General features: G+C 36.9%; 1 long non-coding RNA gene across 1 annotated transcript; it reads left to right on the top strand.

The window, feature by feature from the left end:
* Window positions 1-6,852: 6,852 nt before the first annotated feature.
* Window positions 6,853-14,529, top strand: LOC122139439. The gene is made up of 3 exons (XR_006156294.1): window positions 6,853-6,912; window positions 13,116-13,236; window positions 13,932-14,529. It is a non-coding gene; the product is annotated as an uncharacterized LOC122139439 (long non-coding RNA).
* Window positions 14,530-15,067: the final 538 nt, after the last annotated feature.

The raw sequence follows: 15,067 nt of genomic DNA, 5'->3' as shown, positions 1-15,067 counted from the left end.
ATAGCATTTATAAGAGCCATCAATTCATTTGAGACTTTCAAGGCACCGGCATTATGTGAAAACAAACTCAAGTCAGCTTTAGTGGTAACCCATCTATCACAATCCTAATTAATCAGCACAATAATAAATACTCGCTTATTATGAAATCAAATACAGAAAATGGCTTAAAAAAAAAAGATACAAAATCCTCTTTAGAAAAATAAGTTGATAAAAATAAAAAAGACATAAATGTGAAAGCCAGTAAAATACTTGCTTATTATGAAATCATATATAGAAAATCACAGAAAAGTGATTCAAAAATGCTGCTTCAGGAAAAGTAAATTAATTAAAAATGAGAAAAATAGACTTAAACAAATGATCAATATTGACCAATATGGCAGAGTGTGGAAGTAAAATAAATTAAATATTTTATTAATAAATCCTAAATATTATATACAATTTAAATAATATCTTATAATTGTTTAAAATCGGTACAATAATGGCTTATTATGAAATCATGTACAGACAATGTGTCATAAAATCCAGTTTCAGGAAAAGCAGGAAAGATCTTTACTTGTTTTTTGTTTTTACACTCTTTTCAGAAAGTATGTGTGTGTATGTGTTCATGTGTGAGCGTTTATATCTCAAGGAATGTGTGTTTGTTCAGAGTTGCACGTGTGTGTACTTATGTTCATAGTTGAGTATTTACGTGCAGGCCTGAATTAGTGTGTGCTGTACAGTAAAGGGAAGAGTGCTATTTAGCTGCATATGTTGTGAGTTTAAATGTTTGGCAGCAGAAGAGTGTAACAACTGATGGTCCAGATTTTATGCTTATGAAAACAGAAAATAAATCAGAAACGGAAAGGGAGAGAGAACGATACTGATAGACGGCCAGTTGTGGTGTGAAACCATTTTTCAGAGCAATAAAATTGTACAACACACACTGCATTTTGTTGACAGGACACTGCTCAAAAACTAATAAATGTGTCATTGACATTGGCATGAATGGTAGCGCTGTTGCAACATTGCAAGAAGAACGCCACACATGCTACTCTAGTACATACTGTACCTCAGCCTAACAGACCATGTCTCAAACACCATGTGTTTGCAGGTTTAGTGTGTTTAATTATATATAAGTATGTTTGTCAGTGTTTTATGCTCAGTTTTGCAGGTGCACTGGGCCAAATCCAAGTCATTAAACTAGCATGTTCTTTTACAGCCACTTTAATGCTAATACTATTGGCCTGGAGCCCATCCCAACCTGTTAGGAGAGACAGAAACTGTGTTTACACTGGTCTACGACCGGTTTCTCTTGCTGAAGTCTGAGTATTTACCCTCACATCACACAGTTAAACTGGTGTCAGACCAGCAGACATGCCACTCACACTCAAGAGTCATTCTGTTCTTTATTAGACCACATATTTACTCAACAACATGCCAAGACCCTTTTTCGGGTCTTGTTCTTGTTCATGTCATAAACAAATAATCAGAATTCTCTGGCACATACGTGAGTGATGATTTCATGGAAAAAATGAGGTGTTTCTTTCCATCTGCACGATCTGATTTTCATTCCTTAGGCAGAACAGAGACAGAGGTTGTTCTTATAATCCCTCAGGGTCCGGTTAAGAGGTAAGATGTGCTCGGTTTTTATTGTCTGCTGTGTGTGTGAACAGAATTGTCTGTATTAATAAGTCTATTCTCAGTATTTTTTTTTTAGACATAAATAGACCCAGATGGTATCTGACTCTGACTTTTTTTCTGTGCTGATTGTGTGGGTAAATTCTGTGTAATATAACATTTAATCTCTGTAATATCTGTGAACTAAAGTCTGTTGCATACAGGCTAATGTCTCTTATAATATTAATCTTGATGAATTGCCTGATTAAGTTTTTTTAGTAAAAAAAATAAAATAATAATAAATAAATAAAAGCATGTTTGTAAGAATGGCTTTGAATGCATTTAAAAATACATCTCTTAAAAATGTTAGGCTATTGTTATTTTCTATCAAAAAATAATACAAATCACCTTCTCATGTTATATTTCATATTTCCCTTACAAATTAATGGGTCACTATAGTAAATAAGATTTGATTTCACCTATTTTAAACCGTGTGCGTGTAATTTATATACTACTCACTACTCGTACTGCATTAGACTACTCTTTAAAATATATATACTGCATTTATTTGAACTTTATCTACATCAATACTTTCCCCCAATGTGTTCACTCAGGTTAATTCAAAAACTATAGTTTAAATTTTCTCCACCTTTTAGTTTGCATTTTAGATTCACATTGTTACTCTTACCTGCAGGGGGAGCCACATACCCAGATTTGCACAGACGAGCTCTGATTGTGTGTGTTTGCGTACAGTCGTCGCCAAGAGTTTTTGCAGGGACATAAATTTGGGGTTTTGCAAAGTTTGCTGCTTCAGTATTTGTAGATTAGTTTTCCACATGTTTTTATGATATACTGAAAAACAATGATAAGCATATGTTAAGTTTTAAAGACTTTTATTGAAAAGAAAAAAAAAACCTTGTCAGTAGTGGTGGCCCTTGTTCTTCATAACCTCTGCAATTCGCTCTGCCATGCTGGATATTAGCTTCTAGGCCAAATCCTGACTGATGGTAATCCATTCTTGCCTTATTAGTTCTCGGAGTTGATCACAATTTGTGGGCTTCTGCTTGTCCACTCGCCTTTTAGGACTGACCACAGGTTCTCTACAGGTTCTCTATTTCAATGTCATGATCTTTGAGCCACTTCTTTATCACTCTTGCTTTGTGACATGGTGCTCCATATTGTTGGGAAATGCACAGATCATCACCAGATTGCTCATGGATCATTGGAAGAAGTCACTCTTGCAGGATGTTTTGATACCATTCTTTATTTATGGCAGTGTTTTTGGGCAGAATTATGAGAGAGCCCACTCCCTTGGTTGAAAACCAACCCCACACATGGATAGTCTCAGGATGCTTCACTGCTGGCACAACACAGGACTCATGGTAGCATTCACCTTTGGTATTCTTCCCTCCTTTTATAGCAATCAGTCTGGCCTCTTTCAGTCTATTTAGTATGATAGTGATTTCACCAGACTAGTACTCATTCACACTTTCACATGTCCTGCTGATATGATTAGTCAATTAATGTTAGCTGGCCATTTTGTGTCAGGACCAAAAACAGTGATTTTTTTTTTTTTTTTTTTTTTTGTGAAAAGGTTTTGGCCAATGACACTTTTAGCAATTATTTAAAATGCATCTGATCACTCTACACAATCATCTAGAAACAATGTGAATGAACACCACAACAGCTAAAGCAGCAAACTTTGCAAAACACAAATTTTTTTTGACTGTACAGTAAATGTTCTCGGACATCAAATCAACTTCAGCTGCTCCCTCCAGCTTCTACCGCAATCATGACGTCACACTGCTTGCAAAGAGGTCGGGTCATCAGGTGTTCTGGCTCACAAAGGGCAAAGGTCAAAGCCACAGGTGGGAGGTCAGTCTGCTGCCAGACACTGTGCCTACCCTCTGCTCCGTAAACTGGAAACATCTGCAGGAGTCAACAGAGAAGCGTTAAGGGAGAAAAAAAACCCCAATATAAATCTTCAAAGATAAGCAAAACAAGAGAAGAGGTTCCTCTCATCGCCATGCCTCTCCAACATGTTTTGTAAGTGGTTAGTGACCTCATTTACTTTGGCTGCAACCGGATCCTATGTGTTTGTAGAGGAAAGGTGCTTGCCTTGAACTGAGGTATCTGTGATTTAAGATACACAGCTGTCAATAAGAGTGATTTGGAGGATTAAACATGGTGATTGCAGGTGAAAAATCACTGTAGAATTTGATTACCAGCCATTTATCCATTCAGACCTTGACAAATATGGCAATAAATTAACCTTGGACTGCAGGTAGGTTCTACACAGAAACATTAATCAGATTCTCAAGATAATCAAGGTTCGATGCAGTTGAGATTTATTCAAGCTTTGAATTGCTTTGGATTTAATTTTTTTGTTCATGTGTTTTTATACTCTTTGTGTGTGCAAAATGATTCAGTGAGTAAAGGATTTAGAAAGCTAAGAGTGAAGTTAGCTTTTTTCACACTGTAGCCAAAGGTTTATTAGCTGCTTGTTTATGTTTCCACAGCGAAACCACAGTGTGCGACTCTCAGACTTAGCCATATATCGTGGTATATGTACCGTGAGTAACAAACACATCTCAACTCACTTTGGCTAGACTGCAATTGTTGATGTTCGAAGGTCTTCTGAAAAACTCTGTGAAAACCTTTTTAACCTTTTCAACCCCTGTCTCATTGCGGCAAGTGCAGCGACAGCAGAGAAAGCAACCACAGTCTGACATTTCAAATAGAGCAGCTGTTGTTTTTTTAAGTCAGTTATCTTTCTATATTTTATAATATATTGCAACAAAATCATGTATAAAGTTAAAAGTCTACATTGGACATTATCTTTACAACTAATATTTGCTTATCATTTTCTTATGCCTATTGTTCTGGCTATGTTATTTCTAGTAACATTATCAAAAGGATAGCAAAAAAATTTTGATTGTTTGTGGAATGTTTTTTTCCTGAATCATTTACGGTGGACAATCATCAACGATTTTGAAATCTTAATGCTTATTATTTGTTTCAGAGCATTCAGAGAACAATAAAAATAATGCTTTGATTGTTTCCTTAACGTTTTCTCTATTAATACAAAGTAATGGAATTATGCAAGCATATGGAGTACGTCGGAAATAGAACAGGGCATCAATTTACTGTCGGTGTCTCGTCACGCCAGGCCGAATCCAGTGTACACAGTTTATATCACTAATTATAATGGGATCTCTTTGATTCTGCTGGGTGTTCAGTTCGTGTCTTGTGCAGCTACAGTACAAATGGTATGACAGTCAAAACATTTTTTTTTTTTGTGCTTATTTTAATAGTGTAGGGTCTTCAACAGACTGTCTAATCTAATGCAGTGACAGTCATCATTTACTCACCCTCATGTTGTTCTGAATTTGCATTTGCATGTTTCTTTTGGTGAACACAGAAAAAGATATTTTGAAAATGTTGGTAATCAAAAAGTTGACCTTTCTTAAAAACATTTCTCAAGATATCATATTTAATTTTCTTTATTGGAAAGAAAATCATACCAGTTTGGAACAACAGTGTGACTATATGATCATTTTCATTTTTGGATAACTCCTTTTAGTTGTGGCTTAGGTGTCCAAATACATTTTGGGGCTGCGTATTTATAAATCTGAGCATTAAAAAATCAAATGTAAACCAAAGAAAGCACATACAGATGCACATTTACTAGTTAAACATTTAAAGAGAGCACTCCCTCTCCGCTCATCTGTCTTCTGTGATGTATGGAGCTCTGGTTCCTCTGTGCAGTGTTCTGGGGACAAAGACACTAAGCAGGCTGCTGTGGTTTAGTGAAGTCAGGCCCCCTGACAGACCGAATCTAACTGTGACTAATAATAAATACAGTTCAGTGATGCTCAGTGTGACAGAGAGGATGAAGCTTGAGTATTATTGATAAATAAGCAGTGAGTGCGGCTCAGTTTGATACAGTGAGACCTGCAGCTAACAGCTGTGTCCTGCTCCCTAAGCGGCAAAACAACCAGTTTATCCTGTGGATTTCGTGTACAGAGACACTGACAGACTCGTACTGCAGTGTTTCCAGTGTTTGAAGCTGCTGATGTCAGGGATCAAAGACTCCCTCCTCCCTCTTCAAACACACACACATATTCTCGCATCCTGCTGCTCTTAGATCCTCTGAGTCCCATCATAAGTGACTCTGATGGCATCTGGTCTGTTGTTCTGTTCCCAGAGGCTCTCTCTGTGTTTTCTGCTTTCTGTTTCCTCGTGCTGATTAATTCCAGTGATCTGCGAATGAGACTCGGTCTTTCCTCTGTTATCCTTTTAAACATTAGGCCTGCTTCAGTGCATCAGGACACCGAGGAGACCTTTCAGCAGGCGGATGAAGATTAATGCATGTGTGTATTTCTGGAGAGTGCAAAAGAGACAGCAGTGTAATATATGTGTAAGTGTGTGTTTCAGGATGGATGCATGCATATATATCCCATTTCGAGAAAAAAAAGAAAGATTAGAAAAAAAAGAATGAAAGATGAGAAAAATGTGAGATTTTTTTTTAAGCGGAACAGATAAAAAGGAAAAAGTCAAAACAAAAACAAATATCTGGTATTTAAATATTTAGTTTCATTGAAAACACTAAAATTGTATTAAGTTCTAAGTAATTTTGCCGAAAACTCACTCTCTGGCTATCCAAGTTGTAGATAAGTTTGTTTAATCAGCACAGATTTGGAGAAATAGCATTACATTGATTGCTCACCAATGGATTCTTTGCAGTGAATGGGTGCCGTCGGAACGAGAACATGACAATAATCCTCAAGTAATCCAAACAACTCCAGTTAGTCAGTGTCTTGTGAAGTGGAAACATGCGTGTTTGTTAGAAACAAATCCATTATTAAGGCATTTTAACTTTAAACTGTCACTTCTGACCAAAATACAATCCATAATAATAGCTCCTCCAGTGAAAAAATCCATTCCCTGTTGTTTTCTTTCACCAAAATACAGTAAAATATTTGTTCAGAACTGTTTTCGCTTGATCTGTGCATTTTTCTCTACTGATTCAGATTTCCCTGGAGAAAGCATTATTTTAGAGGACTTTTATTTTAGCTGAAAGCATTGAAGGATTTCTTGATGGATTTGTTATTTATCAAAACACACAACTTTTTTGAAATGGAGTCATGTGGACTTCTTGTGGATTATTGTGATGTTTTTTTTCAGCTGACTCTCATTCTGACGGCACCTATTCACTGCAGAGGATCCACTGGTGAGAAAGTGATGTAATATCAAATTTCTCCAAATCTTTTCTGATGAAGAAACAAACTCATCTACATCTTGAATGACCTGAGGGTGAGTACTTTTTATTTTTCAAAATGTGATCGTCTTACATCATATAAATAATTAAAATCTTTAAAGTCCACATTGCATTCTGGTCAAAAACCACTTACAGCAAATGGCAGTTTGACTGACATTTGAAGTGATCAATAACAGTTAATTTTGTTTTGTAATTACAAACTGAATGCATATGAACTGCACCACAATGTTATTAATGGAAAATTCAGAATTTTCTTTGAGACTCGATTTTATGAGTTTAGAGGCATGTCAATGGATGCAACATCTGTATTTACTACAGATGTTGGTTACTATGCATTCCTATTTCTTTTTATTTACAATAAAAATAGCTAAATTGCATGTACAATAGTAAAATAATGATACAATTATGATAGAGTACATAATTCAGTTTACAGCACCTAAATAAAATAAAAGCATAAAAACATAAAAGAAAAATACTTTTTTGTTTAATGAATTAAATTTTTGTAGAAAAAAATGTAATGAACATCTTGAGCTGACTATTGTAATTTGAATGCAACAAACAGTAACTTTCTAACTTGTAAATAAGATTTAAATAATTTTGACTAGCTGACTGAAAAGAGCTTGGAAAAAACAAAAAACAAACAAACACACTGCTCACTTTTCTGTGGCACTTGTTTCATTTCTCTGGGATCATTGTGTGCATCTTTTCTGTGTGAGAGGTAAGCGCGCGTGTGTCTGCATGCATCGATAGGCTGTGGAATACTCCTCTCCGAGCTGATCTGAGCTTTAGCGCTCCTATCACTCAGCAAGAGGTCCACTTTAACCCTCTCTTTTATTAATGGCCACCCAACACTGAGCTGCAATAAGGACATGAGAAACGGCAGAGAGGGGTAATTTGTCGTGAACACGGCCAAAGGTCGAGGAGTTCAGCTGGGAGAATCTTCTGGGTGCTTCGGAGAGAGATGGTGGACGAGAGAAGAACATGGGGCCAAACCAAACATGCTCGGCTGTCTCTAACTCTCTCATTCTGCTCGAGATGGATCTGGCTTATGGCCAGGACACATTAAGAGAGATGATGACAGACAGAGATAAATAACCGGAACATTAATCATAGAACGAGAGAAAGGCCAAATGAGTCAGTAGAGAAAGGAAAGTAAGAAAAGGTGTGAATGAGGCAGATGACAGGGAATCCTTCTACAGAATGATGGAGATCTGCTCCATGCAAGACAACAGAAGCTGAAACAACAACAAAAGAGCCCTTTTTAAGGCAATATCTGACAGTTTTGAACACTAAACAGTTCACATTGTAATGCAAGGAATTCGAGGTAGTGCAGCGAAACTCGACTGAGAAACACAGGACCACACACAGCTGGTGTTTAGGAGCGTTTCCTCAAACCTGCTACCAATTTTGCTCCTAATCTGCAGCCCTGACCACCTCTGGCTTTTCTGATGGTGTAATTCATGATTTCAGTGGAACGTGGATTCTGTCTGGCAGGACGCAGCGGCTCACAGTGTGATAAGCCGCACGCATTGGGCTGCTCTCAGATATATAAACTTCTTTTCAGAGACTTTGTGGTTTTCAGAGGAGCCTGTTGGTCTATGAGTCTATTTCATGGAGTTATTTTGAGATACTAAACTACAATATTGTGGTTAAAAACTTTGGTTCCAAACTGTTTTCCACAAAAAGGGGAATCCTAGCCACATTGATGACTGTGAATGCACAAATCTTACCTGTACAAAAATAAATAATTCATGAATCATTTGCTATTCTAGGTTGGCTGCACCTTCTGCACTGTGTTGGTGCAATTTAGAAGTAAAATATGACAATAATTGCAAATACATAGGGGTGTCTCTCTCTGTCTTTCTCTCTTTCTATACTGTATATGTTACCCATCATATGTTATATGTGTGTGTGTGTATATAGCATAATGTGTAAGTTAGTACACAGTGGAATTGTAATCACTGAGGTGGAAATGAAAGCATAACTGAAATACAATTACCATAATATAAAGGATACATTAATATGTGATCTTCACTGTGAATATTGAATGATTTATGTTAATTTCATAGTTTTGAAATTCATATTATTATTTTCATATAATTTTAGATTTTTAGAAGTCATTAGACTATACATTAAATTCTTTAGTCTAAATAAGATTCTATAGTCTAAATGAGTCATTAGGAAATAATGTGATTTTAATGTGACTTAAACAAACGAATACATATTTTAAAACGTATTTATTTTAAAACGTATTTATTTTTAAACGTAAATCTGTGAATTTCAATAAATATCATGACATAAGAAGTACTCAAAGTTCTCTTTCCTGTGTAGGGCACGTGGGACTCTTCTCAGGTCTGCTTTCACGTGTTGTGCTTTAAATCTTTGCAATATAGGCAGCATTCCATTAGGCTTTTCATCACCGTCTGTAATTATCCCATGCCAGAGCTCATTCCCACAGCAACTGCGGCCATGTCCAGGATCCTGCTTGGGTTTGAAGTGCCTCTGTTTTATGTCCTATCGAGAGACGGTTTGCATCGTCACGCACAGGATGAATAAAGTTTGCTGCAGTCACACTGAATGCCTTCAGAAGCATGTCATCTGCCACTTTGACCCAAAATGCCACAGCCACTCTAGCAGTGAGGTAGGAAAGTGACAAGTTAGGGGCATTGTTTTGTTTCAGTACCCCATAGGGCTGATGGGGAAACTGCAGTCCATTTACGTAATGGAAAAATCACGTTATAATGTGTTCAGCCTTGAGCTTACAGCTCAGTCACAGCTGTGATATTTGGACAAACAACACATTTATTATATCGCATTTATGAAACAATTTAATAAATAATAATTAGAAAATTTAATAATGTACATTTTAGACACAACATTGCCACTTACTTTATTTTTGCTGTGCTAACAAAAACTAAATATTTTAAAAAGTAAATATGCAACAAAAAGTTTAAATATTTTTTTTTGGTAAACTAAATAGCAAGGTGCCTGTAACTACCTTGCTTTGACCTGTATGAATCCTGGGCCACCCCATAGAGAAATCCTATGTTTTTGTCTATTCCAAGACCCACAACTGCACAAAAGTTTTCTCCCTTTAAATTTTTGTATATTTGCATTACATAAATTTGGTTTCGGCAGCCTGCCCATGCGTTGACTGGGCCACCCTGAAAAGTCCCGGGGCTCCCTACAATATGACCAGTCCATCCCTTTTCTTATCTTAAAACATCTTGGTCATGCACTCAACCAAAACCACATACAGAATCCGAAATTCATTCTTTCATTCTCATGTACTGCTCGAACCATTCTCGGAGTGAGATTTAAAACTTAAGTTGTGCTTGTTTTGGAGGCTTTGTATGTTTTTACTCTCACAAGCACTTGGACAGAAAACACCCCTGCATTTCTATCTTCAGCAATGTTCAGCATTTGTAAATCATGACAAAATGGAGCCCCAGAGTTTACATTAATGGCTGGGACCTCACTTTAGAGCACTTGATCGAGTGATATTAAGAGTTTCCTGTAAAATGATGTTTGGATCCTTGACATTTTTTTTTCCCCACACACTCTCAGCTCAGAGGTCTGCGTGACAGTTCATCTCTACTGCACCATGCTAGATCATAATGATCTCCCAGCTGTTCTGATGAGAGGTTTGGATGCTGATAAGCATTCATTTACAAAGTGGTCTCTCAGTGGTCATATATAATCCATGATTATTCATGATTTGCTACATTTTTTATTAGATTGAATTTCTGCTGTGAATCCATCATTGACTCACATCACTTACACTGTCAGGGGTAACGTCCACTTTATTTAATTTAGGTTGTAGAGATTCTAAGGTCAGTTTAGTTGCAAAGTCAGAAGCAGAACCCATAATTTAGCTTTTCATTTTCAAGATGATCTGTTAAGACAACAAATATGGATTAGCGCAGTGAATCTCGACATATCATGCAAAAGTCAAATAGATGACATCATACAGGAGCTGCATTTTAAATAATGTTGTGTAATTTCAGCTTCACTCCCAAAGGGAGCATTTGAACCTTACATTGTTGTTGGTCAAGAATCTCTTGGATTTAGCAGTCTGGTCAGAATATAAATCCACACTCAGGCCCCAGGAAACCATCCAAAATGCACTACTAGTGCAATCTGTGAAATGTCTTGAGTTATCAGTTTAAGTTTGGCTTCAGGAAATCTACACATTTCCCATGAATAGATTTACACCTCAGGAATCATTTCCATGTGTGAATAATGTGATCGAATAATGCTGAAAAATGCTGAAATGTTTTTCTTAGACTGCTACATACCAAAATATTTCTCCAAACCCGGAGAAAAACTCTTTCTGTTTTGAAGAGTGTGTCAAAACACAGGGCTCCACCTCAGGGGAAAGACTTTACCATACGTCTGTACACACAGAACCCATAGCCAGGTCACTGCTCCAGAAGACCAAGCAATCAATCAAATTACCTGCTAAAATAAAGAATAATAAATAATTTTAAAAATATTTTTTTGTTCACTGCTCACTCAGCTTCTGTGCCAGCAGATCTGTATTCGTTCCATAGAAAGTGTTTTCTCTCAAGCTTTGAAAACTCTTATGCAGTCACTCGGAGGAACGGTTCAGGCTGGGCTAAAAACACAAAGGTCACAGGTTTGATCTGAGGAAGGGGTGACTGAGAAAGTGGGGAATTACCAGAGTCACAGGCCCTCTGTTTGCATTGTGCCCTTTAGCAAAACACTTACAGTACTCTCTAGTTATCAAGCAGCCTTCTATTGCATTTTTTGTCACTGTTTTTCAGGACACCCATTTATGATAATGCATGAAATATTTAGGAACCAAGTAACTTTTTAACAAAAGTAAAAAATAAAACGTTGTGCTAAAATGTTTCCAACATGTCATCCAAACACCTCATATGTTATAGATCCTATAACCAGTTACTGTATGTATTTATTTATTTAGCCTATAAAATATTAATTCATTAAAAACTTTTGAATATATATATATATATATATATATATATATATATATATATATATATATATATATATATATTTAATTACACAGTGACAAAAAGTTTTAAAGGGGTCATATGATGCGATTTAAATTTTTCCTTTTTCTTTGGAGTATTACAAGCTCTTGGTGCATAAAGAAGATCTGTGAAGTTGCAAAGACTAAAGTCTCAAATCCAAAGAGATATTCTTTATAAAAGTTAAGAATTGTCCACACCCCCCCGAAATGGCTAGTTCTAACACGGCCCCACATCTCTACGTCACTATGTGGGAAGATTTGCAAAACGCCACCCAAATGTTCACGCAAATAAAGAAGGCGTACCTTTTATTCTCGCTGTTGCTGCTGGCGTCATTTCATGGACAAGCTGTGTGTTTCATTGTGAAAGTGAAACTTCTTTGTTTGGCCTTCCAAAAGACCACGATATCCGCTTCATCATGCCTGGAGCTGATCCGTGCTGGTCGCTGAGGAAATACAGCCCGGGGTCGTCACATGTGGTTGCTGCAACCCCCTGGCTGCTTCTTCGTCGAATCCGCCGGCCTTTCCTCGTTATAGGCACTGGCTACCTCTCACTCAAGCCGTGGGCCGTTCCTTACTCAAGTCCCCGGCTGTTCCTCACTCAAGCCGCTGGCCATTCCTCACTCTTTGCAAGGACAGTCTGGTGGTTCTGACTCACGATATGTAAGTAGGTTTACATATGTAAAGGATTTGGCACTGATGATTCAAACAAAAGTTTTGAGCAGTAGAGTAGGCTTGTTGTTTGTCGTTTCTCCGATCACAAATGCAGACATGGTTTTATGTTTTTGCGGCGCGATATGCAACGCAACGCTTAAAAAGACAGTATAAGTCATTATAATCAGTTATTATGTTCCCACTGGATGCAACAAGTGCCTCATTTGTAATGGGTATTATTGTTTTTGTCCTCTCATGCCGGTGTTCTGACTGGGACACGCCATTACAGTATATGTTGAGGGGTGTAACATTTCCGTCAGACACTTGAAACATTTGGCCAATCACAGCGCACTGGATAGCTGGCCAATCAGACCGATGAGCTTGGTAAAAATCGATGCGTTTCAGAAGGCGGGGCATAGAGGAGAAACAATAATGTACATTATGTGGAAAATAATGTGTTTTTTGAAACTTAAACCGCATAAACACATTTCATTACACCAAATACAAAAAATAATGTTCTTTTTAGCAACATCATATGACCCCTTTAAAAGTAGTTTTTGTCTGCTTCAGCTTTCTAACAGCATCTGTCAACTTTAAAGTGATTGGCCAATCAAATCAAACAAGGCATAGCTATCCTGAAGCATCAAATCTGAAGCATCATGCCGGAAGTTTGTTCGACTTCTTGTGAACGGTAGGTAGAAGTAGCTAAACATTTCATATTTTACAAATGTTTACGATAAAAAAAATGTCAAACGACTGATAGTAATATGATCTGATACAAACTACTCGACTGTGTCAAATTTCGAATTCAAAATATAAATTTTTACATGGCTAAGTAATTTATGTGATGAGAAAGAAACATTTATTTATTTTTTTACGTATTTGGCATGATTAAGAGTGAATCTGTGCACGTTAAATATTATTTGCAAACAGTTTCTAAACCATTTCTAGTTTCTAGTTTGTTCTAGACCGAAGTCAATTGTAAGTGAAGTAAGTTAAGGCACTGAGTGATTCTGATTCAAACTGCTTACTCAGACCGTGGGTTCGAGGCTATTTCATGGATATACTGATCCATAAAAAGAACCGGTTCATAAGAGTCATATGATGAAGAATCTGACATCATGGCTCATGTTGTTTTATTGACATTACTGTTTGTTAACAAATATCAGAGGTATGTTCTGTAATGCATATTATCTATGTTTATGTTTTAATGAACGTTCTTACTTGTATATTCAGTTCACATACAATTGTTTTGAATGTATTAGACATTCTGGTGCCATCAGCCTGGCAGTGCTTTCAGTTGCTCAACCACTCATGAGGCTGGAAACTCTCTTTACTGTGAAAAATAACATGCATTTGTATCTCCCTTCCTTCCCTCTATCACAGAAAACAAACACGCAGGATAATAAACGAGAGAGGAGTTCTGTGTTTAAGTTGGACGGGATGTCTAGCACAAACGGTGGGAAAGGATGCTGGCTGCAGGTTTGTACTCGGAGGGAAGCTGAGCTGAGGTGAGCAAAGCAGCACAACCGGAGAAATGCTTTACCTAAAGCCAAACCACGAGATAAGATACAAGGGCTTTGCCATGAATTTCTATATACCTCTGGGCGTTTGTTGAGTGATGTTTTGTCTTCAGCAGGAGGAAAAACAGGACGGAATAGAAAAAAATAAGGAGGTGAAACAACTTAATGTGATTGTAATCAAAGCATCACTTTGTTTAGCAGCTTGGCATTCTGTCGCTGATGTGGCACCGCTTCGAAAAGCATCATTAAAGCCATTAACTTTCATAATTTCCCCAATTTTCTTTATTTCAAATATAAACAGTCTCCAGTCAGCCAAGCGCTCTGAGACCTCCCGTTTCACAGGGAGCTATCAGATGAATGCTGGGATATCTTAGGGGCTTTCTGGCTGATCGGAACATATTCTAAATGATCCTGAAAAAGTCCTAATGGCAAACACAGGTGGGAAAAGTATTACAAGCCCATCAGAGCTGCTACCATTCTCACAAAGACAGCTAATGCTAAGAAAAAACATTCAAGGCAATTATGATGAAGTGGGAGAGGAGTGTGTACTTTCTTTGTGAAAGCAAGTAGTTGAATTGTACTGTTACAACTCCTAGAACGGTTAATTAGACGGTAAGTGAACTATGAAAGCAAAGCAGGCTATTGCTCTAATTCCAAAATTGTTCTGCTAATGAGCCTCGCAAAAACAACCATCAGACTATTTTTCAATTACGTGAACCTGGTTGAGCTGTAGTTAAAATCTGAACAATGTCATTTGTATAGCGTGATATTTATTTATTAGACCAGGAAAGCTCCCCCAAGCATTTCCTTTTTCAAAAAAAAAAACAAAAAAAAAAACACAAAAACAAAAGGTATTGCAAGATTACATTGATAAACACCTAGAATTTAGCATGTTTAACAGTTTATAATTAGCAGTACCACACATATAGTTAGATAAATCAGAAATACTGTCAAAATGTACAAGTATTTCAGATATTTACTTTGAAAATTTTTCACTGT

This window comes from Cyprinus carpio, chromosome B13 (assembly GCF_018340385.1).
Source record: "Cyprinus carpio isolate SPL01 chromosome B13, ASM1834038v1, whole genome shotgun sequence".
Lineage (NCBI taxonomy): Eukaryota > Metazoa > Chordata > Actinopteri > Cypriniformes > Cyprinidae > Cyprinus > Cyprinus carpio.
This window is presented reverse-complemented; position numbering and strand designations above follow the sequence as displayed.